Source organism: Desmodus rotundus, chromosome 12 (assembly GCF_022682495.2).
Source record: "Desmodus rotundus isolate HL8 chromosome 12, HLdesRot8A.1, whole genome shotgun sequence".
Classification (NCBI taxonomy): Eukaryota; Metazoa; Chordata; class Mammalia; order Chiroptera; family Phyllostomidae; genus Desmodus; species Desmodus rotundus.
Window position 1 is genome coordinate 4,223,345 of NC_071398.1, and position 24,693 is coordinate 4,248,037.

A 24,693-nucleotide genomic window follows, 5' to 3' on the forward strand; every position below is an offset into this window, starting at 1 on the left:
AGGAGCTTTAGAAACTCAGAATCTCACAGCAGCTCGTTCGTGGTGGGCCTGGGCTGTGAGACCCCGTGTCCCAGTTCCCCAGGGATGTGGCGGAATGGTAGGGACCTTTCATAAACTAGACACTTGTCCCACCTAAAGACAGCCACTCAGCTCCAGCGGATGGCCGTCACCGGGAACGTCTGGGTTTGAGCAGGATGTGGCCCAGCGCCACTGCGCAGAGAGAGAGAGAGAGAGAGAGAGAGAGAGAGAGAGAGAGAAAGAGAAGGGGCTGTCATGGGTGGGGCGGGGCTTCCTGGAAACTGGAGCTCTTCCTGAGCTCTCGGGTGAGGCCAAGCCGTCTCCATTTGCCGGGTCTCCTCTTGGGCCGTGAGTCCATGGGGCTGAGCTCATCCTTGGAGAGGGAGAGCCGTGGAGAAGGTTATAACTCTGAACTCTAAGGTTTTGACAAAGTCACCGATGAGACTAGTGAGTGTCTAGAACATCAGACCTCCCGCGTCACCTTAGACATTCCCAAAGCCTGGAGAGGAATTCTAGCGCCCGAGAGGACACAGGCCGCCCTCGGAAGTAGAGGCCTGTAGGCAAGGCGCTGGGGAAGTCGAGGTACCTGAGGAAATGGGCCCTTTGCTGCAGGGCTTCTCAGGGTCTCTCATAGGCCACGAGCGCTGGGCAGCTCCTGGTTGTGGAATCTTTTTTTTTCCTTCTTTTTTCCAGAACCTCTTGGGAAAGAATGTACTAGAGAAATTCTCTGAGACAGGCTAATCTGCGGCTTCTCTCCTCACCTCTCAATACTCTAATTTGTTTCTTGACAGGTTTCTTTTAGAATTGTAGTATTCTCTTATCAGGAAACATTTCATTTCTACTTAGGCATTGGATAAAAAAAAAAATTAGGTTGGTCCATGGGAGACTGGGGGACGTCACTGTCTGTCCCTGTGACCGAGCGTCCTCGGGCTCTCTAGGGTGCGGCTGGTTCTCCTTCTGTTCTCCACTCAGAGTGACTTTCACAGTTGGGATTCCCAGCCTTGGGTGGGGGTGGGGGTCACTTTGAGGCCCAGGGACAAAGGCCCTTGGGAGGTGCCAGTGTTCTAAAGGAAACCCTGCCTGGGGACTTGAGGTGGGGGAGGAGAGAAAGGAAGGGGAGGAGGAGAGAAACCCCTGAGTGGTTGACCAAAAGGGGCCCCTTTTACGGCCTTCCTGTTTATGGCTGAGAAGTAAACAGCTCGGGAGCCAGGTTGTCTCCAGCGGCAGCTGTGGACGGGAGCTGGCCTGAGACCCTGTCTTTCTGGGTGGCAGTGGGCGGGGAATCTGCCAGTCACGCCAGTCTCAGGGGGCATTTCTTTTTAAACAGAATCTCGGGGTGCTTTTCCTTCACCTCATGCCATCTGCTTCTCTCACACCCGTGTTCCTGCTCCTTTGGGGGGCGGGGGGATCGGCATGCGTGGGCTTGGTGCCACTTAACCGCTGTGTGGCTTCGGGAGAGCACTGTACCTCTCTGGGCCTCATGTGCGATGATGAGCAGGAGGGGTCTGAGAGGAAGTGGAGCCGGGGCCCGTGAATGGCACTCACAGCTTGCCTGGCATGTGGTAAGTGTCAGTCCATGTTTACTGGTATGATTATTATTTCAACGGTGCTCCTGCGGATGCCCCTGGGCCCCGCCTCGGTGGAGGGCTGTTGTGGGGTGGGGGGGGCACACCCACCTCTGAGAGAGTCCCTGGCCTCGGTCCAGCAGCAGCTGCTTTCTCTCCGGACTGGGGCCCGGAGCACTTTGCAGGCTGTGATGGACGAGGAGGTGCCCGGACTAAGATGAAGAGCGTGGGCCGGGGGCAGCAAACACCAGGAGATCAATAAACTATAATTATCAGGAATGGTGTCCGCGGGAAGCAGGGAGTGCTGCAGACAGAGAGAGACGGAGGAGGGGGTGAGAGACGCCCGAGTAAAGAGACAGCAAGGGCAAGACTGATTGAGGCAGACCAAGTGCACGCCCCAGGAAGCAAGAACTGTAAGGGTGACCTCGCAGGTGGGCCCGCCTCTGTGGGCGTCACGGCAGGAGCAGGTGTGGGAGATGCGAACCTGTTTTAGACGGCACCGATGCCCGGGGCTCTGTCCACGCCCAACACCCAGGGTTCTATCCACACACGTCAGCTTTTAAATTCCTGAGTCTTTGCCCACATCAGCCCTTGAATTACTAACTAGTAAGACTATACGAGCTCAAATATAATATCTGTGAAGACTACCGTGTTAACTCTGTCAAGCGAAGGAGAAGTTTTCTCATGCCCACGTGCACCATCGACTCTACCCGCGCAGAGAGGCGGAGACAGGAGAACGAGGCAGAGACAGGAGAACGAGGCGGACTGCCCTGTGTTAGGTTAGAGCTCCTCCTCCAACGTCACCCCAGGACTTCATCGCCCCTGGGTGGAGAGCTCCCTCTCGGCCCTCTGTGCGTGGGGCCCTCCATTCTGGAGCCTGTGCACCACACTATCGCCAGGACTTGAACGGCCCGCTGGCTCCTCGTGAGCTCCATGACGCTGCCGCTTCCCTAACAGCTTTGGAGAGGCCTCTTGAAAAGTTGTTGTTTCCCTGATACCCAACACTTGAAATTTCGAGGTCTCTCCACAGAAAGGGTGGCTGAGCCTGTCGCGTTTTCTTGGCCCTCTGACCCGTCCCCCCACCCCCCATTCGGTCTGGCAATCTTTACCAGCAGACAGCTGGCATTGACGGGGACACTAGGTTGTCCTGTCTCCTGAGTACATGGGAGGGACCCTCGCAGGAGGAGTGCTTGCGTGCCACTCAGCCAGTGGGTTGAGCCCCCTCCGCCTTTTTAAAGGAAATATCCTCAAAAACAGAAGCACATGCTTACTTTTTCAACGTTGGGCTTTACTGGGCTCCTGGCATCGGGCTGTGGCTTTACTGTTACCAGCTGCGGCAGCCTGCCTGATCCCCGTGGTGCCGGTTGGAACTATTTGCCCCTTCATTTGTGGGTAGGAGTACTGGACGGAGGCATTGCCTCCCTGTCACCGAGCTCGCAGATGGCCAAGGGGGTCTGTCAGAATTGCATGGGACCCTGACTGGTGTGGCTCAGTGGACTGAGCACTGGCCTGTGAACCAAAGGGTCACAGGTTCGGTTCCCAGTCAGGGCACATGCCTGGGTTGCAGGCTGGTTTCCTGTGAGGGGCGTGTGAGAAGCAACCAATCAATGTATCTCGCACACACCGATGTTTCTCTCCCACTCTTTCTCCCTCTCTTCTCTTCTTTTCTAAGAAGTAAATAAATAAAATCTTAAACAAATTTTTTTTTTAAAAAAGAATTGCATGGGAAGCACAGGGTCACCACCCCCTTTGCCAGTGAGGAAACTGAGGTCCTGACAGTTAACTCCCAAGACCTTACAGCTCGCCAGAGCCAGGACCCGCAGAGGCTCAATCTGGTCCTCCAGGCAGTCCGCGAGAAGAAGATGAAGGACGCATAGTAAACCCCATCCTGCTTTGGGGGGAGGTGGTCTCCAGGGTCTGTCTCACACCCCCACTCCCGCCTCCTGGCCTTGCTCACCCCCTGGAAGTACCATGCACCCCTCCGTCCCAGCTCTAAGTGACCCATTTTACAAGCCGGTCAGCCCCCTGCCCCTCAGCTGGGGAATCGCAGGCTGCCCAGGTTCCCCAGAAAGCCAAGGGCAGGAGCACTGGGCCTGGCTGGTGGGGACCCCTGGGGCTGTCTCCACCTGCATGTGCTTCCTGCATTCTGGCTTTTGTCTCCGAGCAGCACCATTCAGAAAGGTCTCTGCCATCTGGAAGCAGAAGCAAGAACACTGTGTGCACCCACGTGGCTGGGTAGAAAGGGACTCTCGGTGAAAAGACTATTCCTCCACTTGGGGTGGTTTGTTCTGCACACAGGTGGGCAGGTGCCCCCCAAACCTGTCTTGAGTGGGAGATCGAAGGGGAGGAAGGAGGGACCACACACAGCAAGGGGGTGGCGCCTCTCTAATCACTAAGCACGGTGGGTTGGGTCGGGCCTTTTCTAAGAAAAGAGGGTTTCTACTTTGTTTCTGTCCTCTTTCTCGCTTCCTTTCTTTTGTCATTTCAAGTTGCCATTGTGACCTCGGGCAAAGTGCTCCAGGGTGTGTCTCTGTGTTTATCTTTTTGTGTCTGTGTCTGTGTCCTGCTTTAAACTGTGTAAAACTGCTGAAGAGTTTAATCTGGATACAATGAAGCCAGATACAAGCAACATCAATTACCTTTACTCTCTGCTCTCAGAACTTAGGGGATTCTTTCCCTTTCTAAATGGCGATGCACAGTTTTCATTTAGAAACTTATTTTTCTACCTTGATAAGGTATCACTAGAGAAAGCGTGGTTAAAAAAGAAGTGGTGCATGAGTGTTTTCACTTTAATTAAAAGGAAAAGCCAAACGTGGTCCGATAGCCTGTTAAGAAACAGGCTTCCTGCTCGCCAAATGTGTCCCTATGGGGTATGTGCAGGCTTCAGAACGGGGTTTCCCTCATTTCTTCAACTTGAGTCCATGCTCTCTCTTCAAAGGCATTCAGAAACACCGACAGGAGACGCTATGAAAGGCATCCACATGGGTAGGATTCAAAGCAGTTTTATTTTTCTAAATTGAAGGCAACTTTAGTAGCATTATGTGGGATGAATTTTTCCAGCTACGTCAGCCTATCGGTCGCTGTTTTGTGTGGGGAGACGTGGCCGCTGTCTGTGTAAGATGAGGAATCGCTCCCACCAGAGGTTTTCCTGGCCAGAAGAATAAAAAGGCCAGGGAGAAAATAATGCACATTATCGATCCTCTCTGTGTTTTTTCCAACAGAGATTGTCCTCTTTCTTCCCAGGAAGCCCTTCACCACACCTGTGGACCTTACCCGCGCCCCCCCCCCCCGCCCCGCCCTCCCCATCCCTGATGAGCAAGGCCGCTGGCTCGGACTCCCACAGGTGAAGTGGGGGCAGGAGGGAGGGCAGGAAGGAAGGCTGGGGGAGCAGAGCAGTGTCCGTAAGCAGAATCGAGAGCTGAACTTCAGCCAGAGGCCAGAGGCCACCATGCCAAGGGGTGAAGGGCCTGGAGGTACCAGCTGCTGCTTCTTTTTGATACGGAGTTCGACATTCTGACCCCAGTGAACCCTCCCCTTTGGGGCACTTTAGGAAATGATTATATAAATTGCAATGACTGGTGCTGTGAGTTTTTAAAAGCTTTACTTTCTTTTTTTAAAAAATATTAATTTGTGGGAAGCCTTCCCTGGAGGCAGGCAGGAAAGGCACCGGAGGAGCAATATTGTAGCTAAAGTTACTGCCAACTACCGCTTTCTGATGGGACTGCTTATTTTCACCCGTCTTCTGGCTACATCGTGTTCTGCTTTTCACAACTACACGCCTGTAGCGGAAGGACTTGGTTTTCTCATTTGTCCTCCTTTCTCCCGAGCGCTCTGCGCAAGGGCTCGAACTATGAACTGATGCGAACACGGGACATATGCAGGCTGGCTGCGTGACTCCGGTTTTCTCTGTGGCTCCCCCTAAAGCCCCCACGGTGCTCTGCACATACCCCCACCCCCTTGAAGTTTACATCCTGGTGGCCCTGATACAAGCTGAAGGTTTCCAGCCCTTTCCAAGTTCCAAAATGTCTCCCTCCCCACGCCCCCTGGGTCTCTCACTGTGTCTCCATTGGCATGGGCCAAACGCCCCCTATGCGGGCTGATTTATGGCCGTATCAGGGAAAACTCCACAGACAGTATAAAATACAGTGGACCATGCCTGAGCCCCATCTTACATGTTATCGGTGATTGCAAGTGCGTTTTATAACCCCGGTGCCAAATCGAAATCAAGGTGATTTGCGCATCAATCTCCCAGATAGAATCAGGGCATGCTCTGTTGTGGTTTGACCTTCGGGGTGCCTTTGGCTGGTCTGACTGGTCTAAGTCCCTTGGACAATTACTCAGGGACAGTTGGAAAATGCAGCGCTAATGGCCAGCGTGGGATTACCAAAAAGCTTAACCAAGATAGATAGATAGATAGATAGATGGACAGACAGACAGACAGACAGAAGGCAGCATGGTGTCTGAGAAACCCAGGCTGCTGGCCAGGTGGGGAGCCCCTGAAGGTGCCTCTTGCTCTTTGTCTGTACCCCTGAACTCTCGAAAACCTAGAAAGAAAGATGTTGTACTTTATGAAAAGCTGGCGGATGGCCGGGCCTCAGACAGGTCAGAGAAGCAACCGAGTTTCTAAAATGACGGGAAGGACAGAGACGGGGTGGACATGGGTGGCATTTGTCCTCTCGCTGCCCACCCTGGGTTCTCCGTGTGCATTTTCATAGAAAAGGGTCTGAGCCTTCCTGCAAATGCTGTCTCTTTCAGGAAAAGTTCCGATCTTACCCCAAAATGTCGATGAATATGCTCACAAGGGCCCAGCAGGCAGGGTTAAAGATATTTTGAACAGATCCGTGGAAATTACAGATTTTTAGAACCCAAAGGAAGGCTCTGGAGGGATGGTCAGAGGGTATATTTAAGGTAAATATTTTTAAGTCAGGGTTTTATGCCTATAATCTGAGCTTTTCAACTTATATTTAGCCCAAACTTCTTTTGAAAGTAATTCCGTCTCTTTTGGGGCTTCATCCTTTCATAGTCCCGGGGAGGAAGCTCGGCCGGCTCTCCGACGGTGAAGGCCGCCTTACAAAGCCCTCTAAGACATGCTCATGCGCATGGGCTGATTATTAAGATAAATGCCTTGTGTTGGAAACTGGAGTTAATTATAATATATATAATCAGTTGCTGGTCAGCCTAGAAGTTATAATTTATTGTTCCCTAATTTGCATTTATTATCAAAGATATTTAATTTGAAGGAATTACAAAAAAAATAACCTGATTTGAGTGGTTATGGCGATGGTGGGGTGGTGGGCATTTAGCAAACTTCAAAACTCCTTTAAAAAAAAAACCCCAACTTTTCTAAACCCATTATATACAATTTCAGGAAATAACACACCGACATCAGGAGAAGACTTGTGCTCGATGATTAAAACCCAGGAAAGCCGTTTTTCCAAGACGTGGTGCCATTCTGGCTTCCAGACCCCGAGTTTCGGAGCCCCAGGTGAGTCCGCGTGCTGAGAGGGCCCAGTCCAAGGACAGGGATGGGGCTCGTGTGACGAGGCCGTCCTTTGTGTCCTGTTGAGGGGTGAGAGGACAGTGAAATAGAGGTGTGCTCCCTTTCGCCTGGACAGTGAAAAAGAGACCCGCCGTTTGTGACAGATAAGAGTTTTCTTGTCCAAGCAGATTCTGGCGGTGCCGTTTTCTCCAGTGTGTGTGCATAAGGTGCCTTTCAAACACATCGCTTCTCTGTGTTCTTCTGTTTTTGTTTTTTGTTTTTTTTTTTTAATCTGAGTCCTGCTTGGTTACAGTGCTGGGCTCCTTCAGTCGCACACGAGTGAGTGATTTTTGGGCAACCCCTTGCCTGGGCACTAAGTGTTAGCCCTCAGTCCTCCTGCCTTCTAGGAGCCCTCTTTTTAATAAATGTGCCGTAGTTTGACTCCAGGGAGTCGGTGTGAAATGTGTCCGCAGGAGATGTGACCTCCCTGGGTGGTCAGAATTTTCCACATGGAGGGGAAGGGACCGTCCGTCCATCCTGGGCTCCTGGCCCTAAGGATGCACCTGTCTGGTTTCCGTGCCTCCGATGCAGGTCACCTAGCCGCCTCTTGGATGTGATTTTCGAGCTTGCTGAATGCTGAGTTCGGAATGCTGTTCCCTCTACTCCCACTTCGTCAGCAGTCAGAAAGCAGGTATTTGGTCTTGTGGCTTTCAGAAGTGGGAGCGAGGCACAGTCAGCCTGGGTGTGACCGGAGTTCTTCCTGCAGACAGAAATTCTGCTCTTACCGAAAGGGAGGTTGGGCTGAGGGTGGGGAAAGGCTTCTGCAGGACAAGACCTCAAACCACCCTTGTGGGTTTCCGGGGGTGCTCCCGAGTGGCATGGTGCCCCATGGGACACCCCCCAGTCATTTCTGCAAAGGGCCGCCGGGTCCCCTCTGCTCAGGGAGCCCCGGTGAGTAGTGTACCAAGCGGGACGTGCATGCAGTGGGGTCTATTGACTGCAGAGAACTTCAAAACAAATCCCAGCCGCAAGCGGTCTCCTTTCCGTTATCACCATAGGCCAGCAGTTCTAACGTACGTGGTCAAGTACCTGTGAGCCGCCACTGAGTGTCCGTCCATGACACGCACATCGACTCTGTGTGGGGGTCCAGATCCCAATTTCTAGGCCAGGGCCCCACTCCCCAGCCACTGAGACTGTTGCCCGCCAATGGCTCAGAGCTGCCACCCTCCGTGGAGGGGGACCCCAATCCTTGGCCCCATCAGGAGACAGCCCAAAGGGACAGTTCACCACTGAGGCTGCGCTGCTGTGAGGCCAGGCTCAGCCCTCACTCCAGACCACATCCTGGCTCAGCCCCTTCCTATCTCTCTGCTCCCTCCCCTTCCCCCAGCGTCCCCTCTGCAGATCCCGTGCATTCAGATTCCTGTCTCAGGCTGTGCTTCCCTGGAACCTACCTGACACCGTGTGGCTCCCGGGCAGGCATGCTCTGCATGGGGACGTAACAGGGCCTCTCATTTCCTCAGGTCCACCTCCGATCCCAGAGCGCCCCGTTGTCTAATTTCTTCCTCTTTGCCTACAGCTGCCCAATGGACATCCAATACTATTTTGGACCTTCCTGGTGTGTTCCGTGTCGTCTGAGGAGCTACAGAATTCCGGGGTCCCCTGAGGATGTTAGAGTTCTCTTCCCAAGGGCTTTGTCAGGAGGCCATGGCCAGCCTTGGGGAGGCAGGCTAATGCGAGTTTGGTGGCCAGAGAGGCCTGGGTTGAGTCCAGGCTGCCATTTACTTCCTGGGCAGTATCAGGCAAGGGAGGAAGCCCAGTGCCACCGTCACGCAGCTGGTGAGATGCAGAATCAGCGTGGAACCCAGGAGCTCTGGTCCAGGGCCCTGCGTTTAACCCCTGTCTGGATGCAGTGGGGGTGGGCCAACAGCAATGGGGATAGTCCCTGACTGCTCACAGAATGGTAGCGATGGCGATGGCTGTCCTATTGATCAGATGGGGAAGATGATAATGGCAATAATAACAGCATCAAGGTCAAGGGAACAAGATTCACACAGCGAGATGAGAGAGGGCAGTAGACCAATTGAATTTCCAGAGATTCTTCCCCAAAGGCACCTCCTGAGGAGAGAAAAGAAAGAGAGAAAGAAAGAAAAAACAACCCAAACCTCAGGTCCCTGGAAGGCGCATGTCTTGGGGTCAGAAGACCTCATTTATCTGAGCCTTGGCGTGCTCATCTGTAAAATGGGGCACAGTGTGAAAGTTCAGTAAAAAGAGGTCCTGGGTGCAAATGCTTAGCCCCGTACCTGGCGGGGCAGGGGCCCAGCAGGTGTCTGATGGCCAGATGGCCGTGTCTCAGGAGGGGACTGCAGGGTGACATGGGAAGAAGCAGTGTGTGGCAGCTCTAGCAGGAGTGGGTCAAGGTCACTTACAAGACTTCCTGGGACATGGCCATGGCCATGTTGGCTCTTGTGATGAGGATTTGTTGCTTCCTTGAGTTTGCTGTCGCAATTTCTCTGCGTTCCAGGGTTCTCTGCTGTTTCCAGGCCCTGTTTTCTCACATTTGGCCTCCTTATCCTGAAAGTGCGCTCCCCACGCAATGCCCGGGAGGGCTGAGATTTCACTCTGTGTCATTCATTGCTGTGCTAGACAGTACCCAGCGCATGCAAGACACTCAATAACTACCGTTGAGAAACTGAACCTTATCAGGAGCGAGGCCTGAATGTGGCAGCAATTAACACTCATTAGTTGCCATGAGGCCTTAACGTATGTCCTTTCTCTGCTCTTTGGAAAGACCACCTCCCCCTTAGGGACTTCATCCACACAGCTTGTCCATCACACCAGCCCTGCGTCACAGGGTTGGGACCATGTAATGGAGTCTTACTGGATCTGGAAATTTAAGACCTGCGAGATTGTCCTGAAAAGAACAACTTACGGAAATTTAGCTGGTCCTAGAAATTATGCTAGAAAATGTTTCTAGAAAATATGCTGCAAATATTTTTTTCTCTTAGAAATTGAAAAATGCCTTTCCAAATTAACGCTTGGATTACGAAGTCAAAACTGAAGTAATAAACTAATTATAAATTAATGACACCATGTACCAGAACCTTTAAGATGTGGCTAGGGAGGACAGTGCCCAGAGAACATTTTATAGCTGCGAGATGGATTTATGAAAATGGAAGACTGAAAATATATATTCTCAACATTCAACTCAAGAAGCTGGAAAACAAACATCACCACCATTACCAACATTCACACACGTGCCCGGATGCACACACACAGAGGAAGGAAAAAAAAAACATTTCCCACTGAGTTTTTTCATGGAAAAGTGAGATGTGTCTGTACCAGGAGATTTTCCTCAACACAATCACCAATCATACATTTTCCACGAATCAATAACATGTAATTACATATCGCCCTCGGCAGAGCATGAAGCTTTCCAAAGGACAGAGTCGTTTTGTCATAGCCAATCATGATTTATTTTATCTAGACCAGTTTTGGGAAAATGCCAATTGAAGGAGATGAAGGGGATTGTGGCGAGAGTGGAGAGCTCACCCTGGACCACATGAAGGAGCGTTTGCCCGGTGATGCAATTTGTGTGATAGGAGATCGACCTATGTGAGCCCACGACGACCTGAGTGTCTGTGCGGGGGTGGAGGACTGTCAGCCAGCCACTGGGATTTCCAGGGACAGAGGGAGTGGGGGTAACAGTGTGCTGACTTCCTCCTATTTGATATTTATTCTGATGACTCCTAGGAGCCCAGGGGCTCCGTTCCCTGATGACATCAGCCACACAGCATGTTGGGGATGGGAGACCAGTGGAAGATCCCACCTGGGTTATGGCAAAGCAACGGTCAAACGCCACTCCTTCACATGGGACCCGGCTCTGGTCCTGTTCACAACAGCCACTCGGAGACGGGGGTCAACCCCCCTGTGACGCGTTCACTTCCTTGCCTGGCCAGAGGAAGGAATCAGGAAACGGGATGCTTTCCAAGACAAAGTCTTCACCCCGTTTGGGGGGCAGCTTGACCGCACCCGCCATGGACCAGCGCAGAGGCCCCAGGCTGGCTATGAGTCTCCCTCTGAATTAGCCACACCACCACCGGGGGTTGGCATCCTTAAACTTAGGTGTCCAACAAGGTCCCCACCAACTTATCCAACCTCCTGAAGCTCTGTTTGTTGTTTGTGTCTCTGACCTGTAAAGTGTGTAAAATATCTTCGTCTGTTCTGGCTGCTGTAACAAAATAGCACAGACCAGGTGGCTCACAGACAGTAGATACTTGTTTCTCACAGTTCTGGAGGCTGCAGGCTGTCTCCTGGTTACAGTTTTCTTATTGGATCCTTCTGTGGTAGAAGCCCAGAACCCGGGGTGGGGGTGTGGCTGAAGGGAAGGGATTTCTCTGGGATCTTTTTTGCAAGGGCACTAATCCTATTCCTGAGGGTTCCACCCTCAGGGCATATCACCTCCCAAAGGCCCCACCCACCTCCTATTATTACCTTGAAGGGCTGGGACTTCAACCTGTGAATTTGGGGACTACCAAAATAGCACTACCTCTGTGGTGAGTTTCCTTTCAAGAAATTGTGTGAAGCATTTAGATTCATGCCTGGTTTAGGCCAAAACTCAAATTAAATGGTACCTCTATGTGACTTATCCCTTTTGTGCCAATTTTCTTATTTGCAAAACAAGATAAACAGTACCCATCACATCCTACTTGGGAAGGAAGTTTAAGTATATAAGTTTGAGTCATATGAAATAGTTGGTATTTGATTATTTTTGACCTCTACAAACAGCAATTCCACGTGGGCCGATGTGATGAAATGTGGTATGTCAATTCATATCTATAGAGACTTAAAACTAATTGTAACTATGAATTGTTACTGTATTCCCTCTCCACTTCCCAGTTCCACAGGGAAGGCACACCTCAGGGAAGTGACAAGTCTGGCATTATGGGGTTTTTTTTCCCTCTCTTTGTTTCATTTTATATTCCTTCCCTTCTCTCCCCTCCACTCGCCCATAGTCATATTTCACAAGGCCCGGTAGGGGCAAGCTCTGTTCATCAGAAGTAGCCCATAGAAGAGAGTAGACTTGCTATTTTCTGTGCTAAGTTGTTAATTGATTTGATAATTGCCTAGGAGACACACACAGATGCAAAACCAATGTCAGGCCACATACTTCTCTTGACAGTAAGATGAAGATGTTTCAGTTATTGGAACTCAGATGTCACCTAGAAGAATAAGAAGAGGGACCGGGAAAAAAGAGGGGAGTGGAGCCAGCATGGCGGGGGAGGCAGGCCATCCCTCTTGGTTATCAAGCGGAATGACTCCCCAAATATGACAATAAATCACCGCAGGAATCAATCAGACGGGAGGCCACTGCTCCACGCTGATAATGCATCAATCAATATTTAATGTTTACACTTTAATTAATCCACACTCGGGGAGCATTCTTTCAGTGACAAAAACAAAGAGATGAGAAATAAAACACCTTTTATATCAAGGAGCGGTGAGTGCGCTGCCTGTCTGGGCGGCTTTGATCGGACCTGCCATTGATCACCTCCGGCCTCGGCAACCTCCCAGTCACTTTCGGATAGAAAGCTGATGTGGGGGAGGGGCCCAGACGTGTCACAGTGCTGCGCGGGGAGAGGGTGACTTCCTCAGAACCGCCTTGGAGTATGGATTCGATAGGAGGCAGAACAAAGCCAGAGTACATATTGGATTCTGAACATTGGTGACACCCTCTCCCCAGAAATGATTTCTGTCGGCAGAGCGTGATCTATAACTCTGGTGGGGGGGTGGGCGGGGAGGGGTGAGCAGGAAAGATGTGTCCCTCTGGTGTGAAGAATGCCAGTGTCGTCTTGGACACACAGATGCTGGTGTGACTCCCAGGACTGGCTCATCACACTCGTAGCCCATCAGCCTGTCATCCACACTCTGCCCTCCCCCTCTCACCATGCGTGTAAAAACACCCACCCCCCACGTTAACTGTAACACGTATCGACAGGGCTGCATGTGAATCTGTGTGAGCTCTGGTCTGCTGCCTGACCTCCTGTTATTTTGCAGACCTTTGCTCAAACATGTATTTGGCTTGGCAGATTTCTGTTGATATTTTTAAGCCAATGCCTTTTGTTCTGGCTCTCAAACCTTTTGCAGGCCTTGAAAAGCTCATGGGCTGTAAACACAGGTACCGAGGGTTTCTGTTGGAGAAAGTCGCTCCACAGACAATGCTGGATTTTGACCCTCAGACGTGGTTAAGCTTTTCTCTTCTGGAGCATAGCAGTGGGGTAAGGGTAAGAGGTAAAATGCCAGAAGCCTTGAGACGGGTTCCCCCAGAAGGAGGTCCTAAGATAGGAATTTGAGAGGAAGTGGTCTGTGAGTGAGACAGGGAAGGAAAACCAGACCCCCAAAGGGGAAGTTGGCACTAACGGGGACGGGGATGGGGGACCCAGAGCAGACACTCGGTTCAAGGTCAGGTCTTCTGCAGGGTGCAGAAGCTCTCTGCTCTTGGTTGAAGGCGGCCTGCGGGGGGTTTGTGGCCCATCAGGTCTTTGGCTCGCCCAGTGGGACGATGACAGGACAGGGACACACACCCGCTGTGACTGCTCCATCAGGACAGACCAGAAATAAGTAGCATTGATTCTGGCTGCAAATGGGAACAAGTAACAAATAACAAATTCTTCCAAACCCAAACATATCAGTTAACTCTTTGCCATTTGCTCGGGAAGGCCTCCCCTGTTAGAAGCTCCTCCTGTGCTGGAAGCCAGCACACTCAGCTGGGCCTCCGACGAAGTGGTTTAGGGGCCGTGTGTGGAAACTACCAAGTCGTTGTCCTGGAGCCAGGCGGTCACCCTGCGAGAGGCATGGAGACACTGAGGCTGACAGAGGGGTCGGGGGGATTCATGAGTCCCACGTCACACTACTTCTGGGGGCACCCTGTCCTATTCAGCTCTCTCTCTCCTTCTCCATCGCTACCACGCTCGATTCGCGGGCTTTGTGCAAAGCCATTTCTGGAATGACACAATTCTCTGTATCTACTTACGAACACTACGCCCTGACGCTGGAACCCGGGAGAACGCCATGCCAATGGTTCCTTGTGTCGATTGCACACCCCAGTTGTCAGATGCTGACTACGCTGATTTAATGTTTTCCTCTTTCGCAGCAAAGCTGCGTACCTCCCCCCACTCTAAGTTCCCTTGCAATTTACTAAATTTACCCCAGTAGATCTGTCATTGACCTTAACACATTTCTAATTGGTTGAATAGGGTTTAACGTCCCAGCACTCCGGTGACAGGAAGCAGGTCCAATCAGTGTCACTCCGAGTTGTGAAGACTCTGCTATGAGGTTCTTCGGTTGCAGATAATCGAGACTGGGCTTCATTCACTTAACTGATGAAAGAGGAATTGTGGGAGGGCCACTGGCCAGACCCAGAGCGTCTCTGGTGGTCTCAGTCACAACCCATCATTCTCAAGGGCAGCCTGCACCTGGCCCAACTCCAAACACCTGTCCCTGTGTACCTCTCCTCGGGAATCAGACTCCTAGGAAAGAGCCTTTGCAATCAAAGATTGTCCTGTCATTATGTGTCCCAAGACTGAGGGGGCATCTAAAGCTGCCCCTTCCCCAAAGAAAAGGTGGAGACTGCACCCAGTCGACAGAAAGGAGCACTAATCTTTTTAGAGCAAGAGAAGTCTTGTTTCCCTACCATTTTAATACCAGAGAAGACTGTAGTTGAACATACATGCCCTCCTCCCCCTTGTTCTGTTTTTAAGGTTTTGTTCACTTATTTCTGCCCCGATCTCAACTATTTCTTCTTCTGTTTACTTTGGGTTTTGTTTGTTCTTCTTTTTCTAGTTCCTTTAGGTGTAAATTCAGATTGTTTACTTGGGACTTTTCTTGTGTGTTGAAGTAGCCCTGAGTGGCTATGAACTTCCCTCTTGGAACGGCTTTTGCTGCATCCTGCACATTTTGGAAATGGGTGTCTTCATGTTCATTTGCTTCAGGACAGTTTCCGATTTCTTGTCTGATGTCCCCTTTGACCCATTGGTTGTCAAGAGGCATGTTGTTTCGCCTCCATGTATTTGTGGGTTTCCCCCCCACTCTTCTCTCTGAAGTTGATTTCTAGTTTCATGCCTCTGTGGTGAGAGGAGATGCTTGACATGATTTCAATCTTCTTGAATTTACTGAGGCTTGTTGTGTGGCCTAATATGTGATTTATCCTGGAGAAGGTTCCATGTGTACTTGAAAACTGTGTATTCTGCCATTTTGGGATGAAATGTTTTAAAAATGTCTATTAAGTTGATCTCTACTGTGATACTTGAGGCTATTATTTCATTATTAATTTTCTCTCTGGATATGAGTGGGGAATTAAAACCCCTACTATTATTGCATCACTGAAGATTTCTACCTTTATGTCCATTAATAATTGCTCTCTGTATTTAGGTGCTTGTATGCTGGGTACGCAGATAATTACGATGGTCGTATCCTCTTCTTGGGGCGACCCTTTTATAATTATGTAACGTCTTTCTTTGTCGTTAAGACTTTTTTTGTTTTGTTTTGCAGTCTATTTTGTCCGATAGAAGTATCGCTGCCTTAGCTTTCTTTTTGTTTCTATTTGCATAGAATATCTTTTCCACCCCTTCACTCTCTGGATGCGCCTTTTGATTTGAAGTATCTTGTAAGCGGTCCATTTATAGACGGGTCATGTTTTTAAATCCATCCAGCCACCCATGTTTTTTTACTGGAGCATTTGCTGTGTCTACATTTAATGTAACCATCGGTAACCGTCAGCAGTATGTAGTTATTGCCATTTTGTTCGTCGTCTTTAAGGCGTCCTCTGTTCCTTTCCTTTGCGCTTGGCCTCTTCCCTGGTGGTTTGCTGGTTTTCTTTAGTGTTTTATTTAGGCTCCTTGCCCTCTGTGGTTTGTATGTGTTGTGGAGGTGTTTGGTGTGTGGGTTCACGGAGGTTTATGCACGTCATTCTCTGCACGGGAAAGTGTCCCGTGTAGAAGGGACTTCACCGCAGGCCCATCATGCCAGGTGGCGGTCTATTCGAAGCTGAAAGGCATTTAGGTCTGAGTGTATTCTATAAGGACTATGTTTTTACTCTCCTTTGTGCTCAGTTACTGGTGGGATATCTTAGATGTCTTGTGTTGTGTGTCTCCTAACTATCTACTGTCGTTTGCGTTGAGCTTGATATTTTTTTCTTTAAACTTACTAGTAACTTTTTCAGTGTCTGATTTGCGTGGTTCTCTCTTACACTTCCTGTCTGTCCACGTTCTCCCAAGTTCTTTCCTTTCACTCTCAAGGTCGGTGAGCATCCTTACGACCGGTTCTTTGAATTCTTTATCAGGCAACTTACTTATTTCTGGTTCCTTAGGGTTTTCCTGAGGATTTTTCTTGTTCCTTCATTTGAGAGATATTCTTCAGCCTTTTCATTTTGGCTGACTTTCTGTGTCTATAGATGTGACTTAGGCAAAATATCTGTCTCTTCCAGTCTTGGAAACGTGGCCTTGCACAGAGTGGGCTCCGTGGAGACCATGTGCTGGGGTGCTGGGCAAGAGAATAGGAGTGGGGAGGTACCTGAGGCTCTGGGCTCTGACCTGCGGAGCCGGAGCAGCTGTGGGTGGGGAGGGCAGGTGTGTGTGGTAATGCCCTGCCATCCTGCCTGCCCTCTCTGTTCAGGGTGAAATGGGCTCAGGTGCTGTGTCCCAGCACACACCGCAGGGACCCTGCAGGCAGGCCAGAGCCCCAGGAGGTGGAGGGGACACAAACCCAGTGCTCACAGGCCCCCTGAGCTGGGGAGTTCCCACAACTCCCGTCTTCCCCACGCAGCGGCCTCTCTCGGGTTTGTTACAGGGTAAGTGTCCCGTGTAGAAGGGACTTCACCGCAGGCCCATCATGCCAGGTAGTTTGCAAAGCCACTTGGAGCTGAGCAGGCACTTCCGGCCCCAGGGGCACAAGCAGGCATTTCCGGTGCCTGCCTGCATCTGCAGCAGCCCGGAGGCCAGGTGAGTGCGTGGGGATGCTCTGCTCCTGCTTCCTGGTTGGGAGGCCTAAGGCTTCCAGTGATGCTGGCCGCTGAGGGGACCCTGCAGTCAGGTAGGCCAGAGCTCCAAATACAGCTCAGCCGAGCTCTGGGGAGGTGGGGAGGGGTCCCAAACAAGGGGCGTTCGCTTGCTCTTCTCACTGGGGACTTCCTGCCGCTCCCCCGGGCTCTGCGGCTTTCTGACTTCTCCCTTAGGCCTCCTTCTCTCGTTTGTTGCCAGGAGCTGGCCATTCAGCTCGGGTGTATCCAGACGTAACTACTCCCTGTACTTTTTTGGGTGTGTGCTCGTGGGAAAGAACAAGTTTAGAGTCTTCCCAGGCCTCCACCCTCTTGGACACCCCCCTCCCGTAACTCCTCTTCCCGCCAGGTGTTGGGATAGAATGGTGAGCACCATCATTTAACACAGTTTTTGCGCTCCAGTCTCAAGAGACAGAGAGAAACACTCATCGGTGCATGTATGCCATACGCTTCTTTAAACGCGTGTGGAAGAAACAGGTGTGCAAAAGAGCAACGTGGCATGGAAGCTGGTGTGATTGTAGCCAGGCCTTGTGTATTTGTCCACTTTTGAGCCCCTGCATCCCCTGGAACCAAGCTGTCCACTACTTCCCTGTTGAGAACTCATTTACACTTCCTTTAAAGTATCTAAGAGCCTCTGGGGATTACTTTAGCCCCTCGGTTTCGACCAGGGGCAGCTCCCCGTTTCCCGGGCCTGAGGGCATTTACTGAGGACGGCAGACAGTTTTGGTCAGCATGCGGTGTGTGTGGGGGGCACTACTGTGGGGAGAGGCTAGAGATGCTTCTAAGCATCTTAAAATGAACAGGGCAGTCTCCCACCATAAAGAATTATCTGACCCAAAATGTCCATAGTGCCAAAGTTGAGAAATGATGCACCGAGCAAAGAAACCAGTTCTTCCCTATAATACTGCTGTTGCCTCGGTCTGCCACATGGAGTCACTGTTGAAGATTAGTCCAGTGCAGCCTGGTGAGTGTTGGCCGTGGTATGAATCTCTTCTGGTGCCCACGTTGGTTCTTAGAGTTCACATTCACACGTTCATATGTTATTTCCTGAAGTTCAACACCTGACCCAGGGACACAGGAACTGAGATGCTTGTATTTTAGCCACAGACAGATTCTATACAGAAGAAAAAGGCCCTGAACTTTGCCTCTGGAACCTGAATTAATCCTACATGTTCACTGTTGGTCAGATTTCAGACTTGCCCGGGCTTTTTTTTTTTGCTTGCCCTGCTTTATCGCAGAGGTTTTATTCTGCTTGCCAGCGGTCCAGATACCATTTTCTGCATTGCTCAGGCCTTAGAGCAGGCTGCACGTATGAAAGGAGCTCTGAATGCATTCTGCCACCCGTGAGTAAGTAACCTTGGACTTGGTGGCCTCAGGTCTCTATTGGCAGGGTGACAGTTTAGGTTGGTGAGGATTTTCTAGACTTAAAGCATGCGTGTATATCATGTCTGTGAGCATGCTCTCTTATTTACTAAATATTTTCCTCTTAATCGACTCACTACATTTACTCAATACGTTTTTTGGAAAGGCGTCTTTGCTCACTCTCACAGATGGAAAACCAGTTGGCACAAGTGGGAGGCGACAGAAAAAAATAAGTGTAACGCAAACAAGACAGCTGTTATTAAACTCTGGCTAACTGCTCTTGCTTGCTAAGGGTTCTGAGTCTTAGGTCCACTTGTGGTTCTTAAAGAGGGAAATGAGCCAGAGTTTAGGGGAATTAGAGACTCCCAGGACCCGTGGAGAGTTTTTCCTCTACGGCTAATCAGAGGGGCAGGAAGAAGGCGGATGGTGAGTCCTGTGAGGGCGCGTGGTGCCGCCAGCAGCTCACATCAGCACGTGCTTTGGGAATCCTGGACTTAACGGCCCTCAAGGGCTCCTTCAGCTCCAACCACTGGCCACTGGCTTCCCCCTCCTTGCTTATATCACAAAACTGCCAAGAAGTACCAAAGAGAAGATGGGGGGGGAGAAGGCTTTCCAAATTGTGAAGTGCTGTGCACCCCAGGGCAGGCACATGCTGACTTCCTGTGGGTGGGCTGGTCTCGGGGCATCAGAGGTAAGGCTCCTTCCTGCCTCCCTAAAAACACCTTCCCTTCTGGTCTTCAATCAGAGATAATCTCCTTGTTCTTAGAAAATATGCAGATTTACAGGTGGCAGTGAGGGGGAAGCCATGTGTCATTTATAGAAACCTGGGGTTGAGTTTTTCAGTCCTTTCTTGGGATGGAGGTCAAGGCTCATGGATGGCTAAGAAAGGGAAGTATCTGGAGTCAAGGCCAAGGTGAACAAATAAAGAAGCAGGGATAAGCTAAGCCCAGTTTTGCCGAGGTGCATCCTTGGCTTGACCTCTGTCTTCAGCCTGAATGGAGCTTAGTCTGGCCCCCAGTTATGATAATATAAAGGGGTTTCCATGGGGGAATTGGAGAGAGGACCTTACTGTTTGGACCTGATAACAGCATTTCCCTAAAACCTTCGATGCAGAGTTAGTAGCCCTGCACTATTGCTATTACTACGACTATGGCATTTTCCTCAAGTACTATCAGTTTCTAAGCTTCTCTTCCCTCTGTTTCTTTCACGGCACTTGCATAGGGCCCGACCTCTCTAACTTGGCTGTGTAAAGAATAACAGCAGCACACGCCAACTTTGAAAAACCCTCATGGTTTGTCCCAGGCCTCTGCTAAGGGCTTTATATGTGGTGTTTCATCCCATCCATTCAACCACCGCACAGACTAGAGGCCATGAGGGTCCATTTTTGACTCAAGAAAATGGAGCCTAAGTGGCTTGGCCGAGATGCCCATGCAAGTCAGCAGCTGAGCTGGGTCCAGCTCTAGCTTGCGGCTCAGTCCTCTTCCAACATTTTCTCATAAGCACTTGGGTTAGAATGTGAATCTGAACGTGTTTACATTTCTCTAGAACAGGAGTTCCTCTGGCCTGGCTTTCTTTCGCACGCCCCATAGTGGAGGATCCCACACTGTGAAGATCAGACCCTGGGAAGAGAGAGAGCGTGAGCCAGTGAGCAGGTGCTCTGGGGTCTCCTTGATTTTTGGGGTGCGTCCTGGGAGAGAGTGGTTTTGAGGTTCTGCTGCTGATGAAGCCAGACATGGGAGCCAGTGTCCTACAGCCTACAGGTCATTTAATTCGACAAACAGTGGTGCCTACTAAATGCCAGTTCAAGGGCTGTGTTCTTCCATAATTTGCCAAGATTGAGGCACGGAGTTTTAGGGTGGGAGGAGGTTTATGCTCTGGATCCCAATGAGTGCTGTCAGCAAGCCATAATCTTCAACTAACTCCCTCCCTCCCTTCCACCCCTCCTTCTGTTTGTGCTTCCATTACCTAGCTTTCATCTGTCTATTACTATCATGGAGTATTTTTCGTACAAAATCTGTCCACCTGCTGGGATTCCCTTTTCTATCATGGGGCCGGCGGCCTTGGTGCTTGGTCCTGGCGGTGAGGAATGACTGAACCTCATATGGGAAGCAACAGAACGTGGGTGGATGTCCCCAGCGTCTCCTTTTCCGACCCGGGAGGTGTAGTAGGATGCCCTGCAGGGGAACCGAAATGACCGGCGGGGGGTCATTAGAAGTGTTAGATCTATGAGTAGCCCCACCCCCCGTGCCCCCGCATCTCTGCTGAGACCAGGCCTGACTTGTTCTTTTATTTTTCCCGTTCGTTCCTCTCACCACGTGACACATTAACGTGAACCCAGAGTTTGCTCCTGGATGACTCCTCAAAACCAGTACTGTTGTTCCCGGGATCAGTGCTAGGGGCCCCCAAACTCCTTCTTCCCAGAAGAGGAGCCTGGCCCAGAGGGAGGGGAACAGAATAAAGACGGGGCGGGGGTCCCCCACTGCGTGGGGAAGGTAACAGCAGAGCCCCTGCGGTTCCAGGCCACTGCTCCTTTCGGTGGGTCCGGGCAATCAGGGCTTGATGGTGCTAATAAACCCTCTGACCTTTTATTTCCCAGGAAGCCAGACATTCAAATTCCCCTCGTTTAATTTGTACACAGGCACGCAGTTGGTCAGTGAGAGCGCTGGGGTGTGAATGCACCGGGGAGCCACCCCCCTTCACACCAGTGACGTTCTCAGGCCTCTGGCTCTGGCTGGATGCTGTAGTCAAAGTTCTGAGAATCGGTCCCAAGGTCACCCGCCAGATACAGTCAGAGCCCTGGCATTCCTTAATTGGCCTGTGTCTGTCCCCGGAAGCATTTCCCTTGGTTCTGAATGGTCTCTTGCTGAGCCCCTTGAAAGGCAGAGAAAGAGATCTTTTTTCCCCCCATTTTTACCTAAAGTCCAGTTTTGTCTTTCCCCAAGAGGAATCAACCTAGAGAAATGGTAAACCCAAATCATGGTTTTTTTTGCATTCAAATTTTAAGGTTTTTTTGGTGATGTTTGAGGATTTCTGATAGCAAAGGAAAGAAAATACTTGGTGTAATTGCTATAAATTGGTGCTTTATGAAAAGCAGATTCCAGCTATTGATGTTTTCCACTGTGACATTTTTTCAAATAGGAGCAGTGCGTTCTAGGAAACCAATGGAAGAATGGCCGGTCCCTTCCTCGAGAGGATGACTTTTTTCTTTTGCTAACAAGGGTTATGGTTTTTCAAGAATAGCAAAAGGGAAGCTTTTGTGATCCTTGACACCCCTGGAAAATATTCCAGTGCAAAGGTGGCTCATGCTGCTGCAATGTTGGGGTCATTCAGTAATTTCAAGAGTCTGTTTCCAAATATTAGCTATACACCACCATGTTGGCCCCGGCAAGGACGGTAAAAATTAAGCCCTGGTCAAACCCCTTGTGGTTGGGGACAGAATAAGAAATTGAGTGGGTGTCTTGGTCAAAATTTAAAAAGAGCTAAAATTCTGAAATGAGACCAAGCCATTTTTTTTTTCTGCATTCAGAAAATCTCTGCGAAGTAATACAGCTTAGAACGAGCATGCTTTTGAAACTGAGAGGCGAGCGAAAGGCTGAGACGTTCTTTTCTTTCCTATGGCACATTCAGAAACAGCCCCCAGGTTTTACAGGGGAACCTATGATTTTAAATACCAAAAGAGACCTCCTTTGCCCTTTCCTTTCACCCACATGTCTGTCTGTCAAACTCGAGGCACCCCATAAATTCCTATCACATGGCCTTTCCCATTAGTAACAGAAAATGGAATTTAGGGCCAGTTTATAGGGTGACATTGTTGTGGCTGACAAATTACCCATGCCAAAAACCTGTGGCGAATGCCGATTGAGTCCCATGTACATTTTCTACAAAAGGAGCCGGGGCAGTACTGGGTTCAAGTTGTACGGAAAGGTTTGGAGAGGGATGGAACATTGTGTTTAATAAGAGACTCAGCTGCTTTGATCACGCGGAGAGATTTAATGAGCACGCACACTAAATCTGGCTTTTCAAAGGCCCGTTCTATCAAACGCTAAATGTGCTAGACGTGGATGGAAGAATCTGCTTAGTCCTAGGGCAACGGAACCTAAATCTGGGTGAGTGGGAGAGACCGTTTTAGTAACACTCACACATTTTCCAGACGGGACTGAGGCTCCGCACGAGCAAGTGGCTTGATGGAAGTCGTAGGGGGCTTTGTGGTAGAACTGGAAGTCTCCAGGCTTCCCGGGTTAGTGTTTCTTCCATTGGTAATGACCTAAGAAACATTGTTGCCTCATCCATTTGTACACAGGAGGGGCATTCTACAATCATCCACCCGTCCATCCATCCATCCATCTGTCCATTCCCCAGCCATCCATCCATTTAAAATAACATTTATTGACCATCTTCATGTTTTGTGCCTTCTGCTGGGTCCTGGGAGACAAGAAGGAAAGATGCCTCTGTGCCTGCTTCTTGCTTCTTGCAAGAAGAAGCGAGTCACACAATATAGCATGATGAGTGCCCTGCGGAAGGCCTGCCCATCTTCCCGTGGGGGTGTGGAGAGCCGTGCTGACATCCGATTGGAGGAAATCAAAGATGCTGGCAAAGGAAATCGAACACCTGTGCTGGGTATTGAGGGACAGGGCCTCTGAGCGTGCCAACTTTGTCCTTCTTTTTCAAAATCACTCAGGCTATCTGAGTTCCTTTTTCTTTACACACATGCTAGAACCCGCTTGTCAGCATCTACCAGAACAAGCCTCCTGGACTTTGTCTGTAAGAGGCACGTAGTCATGTCTGCTGTTTCATCCCTGGTTTTAGTGACTTGAATCTTCTCTCTCTCTTTTTTTTCTTGCTCATTCTAACTAATGTTCTGTCAATTTGGAAGATCTTTTCAAAGAACCAGTCTTTGGTTCCATCGATTTTTCTCTATTGTTTTTCTCCTCTCTATGAAGTTCTACTCTGATCTTCATTATTCCCTCCCTTCTGCTTGCTGTGGGTTTGCTCTTAGTTTGTTCTTTTTCTAGTGCCTTACCGTCGAAGTTTAGGTTATTAATTTCAGATCTTCTTTTTTTTAACATAGGCGTTTACATCCACTCTTTTCCCTGTAAGAACTGATGTAGCTGCATCCCGCACGTTTTGGCATGTTGCATATTCATTTTCATCTATTTCAAAGTATGTTACAATTTCCCTTGGGGTCTTATTGTTGTTGTTGAGCCATCGTTCAGTTAGAAAGTGTTGTCTGATGTTCACATGTGTATTTACAAATTTTTCACATTTATTCTGGCCACTGAGTTCTGATTTCATTTCATCATGGCTCGAGAATATACTTTGTATGATTTCAATGCTCTGCACCTGAGGCCTGTTCTATGGCCTAATGCATGGTTTCTCCTGGACGATGCCCCATGTGCCCCCGGCGAAGGATGTGTATTCTGTCTGCTCTCGGTGGGGTCCTCTGCAGATGTCTGCGAGGCCTAACAGTTTATAGTGCTGTTCAAGCTTCTGTTTCCTTGCCGAAAGCCTGTCTAATTGTCCTATATAAAGTGAAATATTGAAGTCCCCAGCTATTATGGTGGAATTGTCTATTTTTTCTTCAGTTCTGTCAGTTTTTCTTCCTAAATTTTGGGGCTCTGTAGTGAGGTGCATGTATGTTTATGATTATTGTGTCTTCTGGCTGGATTGACCCTTTTACCGTGACAGTATGTTCTTCTTCGTGTCTTGGTTACTGCAGCTTTCGAATCTTTGCACGATGCTGTCACTGGGAATTTTATTGCAATGCACAAATGCTGCTTGTGATCTCCAGTGCTAATGACTTACTATATTGCTTTTTGCACCAATCATTTAAAGGCTTGTGTACAACGTTCAAAACTTGCGCCTGTAAAGTCATACCCCGGGGAAGAATGACTAAATCTGTTTTAAATGTCTTTGTCCTCTTTCTTTATTGATTCTGTCAGGTGACTGCTTTTAATATCCAAACCAGCTGGCTGAGGTTATTTCAGGCTAACTTGTTTTCCTAAAATAGTCCTGTTTGTTCAAAATAAAGTATCTGAGAGAGCCTTTTACCATAGGAGAGGCTTCGAGCACATTTAAATATAATCCAACTCCTTCTATTCGAGAACTCATTCGGGCCTGTACAGTCTCCAGCTGTACACACTGCTGTTTGCACTCTGCTTTCTAAAGAGGCCTGGCTGAGTGCGCATCCTGCCTCATCCATCCCTTCTCTCCAGCTTTTG

At 49.7% G+C, this 24,693-nt stretch overlaps 1 long non-coding RNA gene across 3 annotated transcripts in view; it reads left to right on the forward strand.

Moving 5' to 3' along the window:
* The window catches only part of LOC123478796 (uncharacterized), a 32,606-nt gene extending 20,761 nt beyond the window's left edge, over window positions 1–11,845 (forward strand). For 2 of the 3 annotated variants that reach the window (XR_011650581.1, XR_011650583.1), the window contains exons 3-4: window positions 6,952–7,068; window positions 7,654–11,845. This is a non-coding gene — a long non-coding RNA (uncharacterized lncRNA). The remainder of the gene's footprint in view (window positions 1–6,951; window positions 7,069–7,653) is intronic. The other variant, XR_011650582.1, reaches the window with a different exon arrangement.
* Window positions 11,846–24,693: the final 12,848 nt, after the last annotated feature.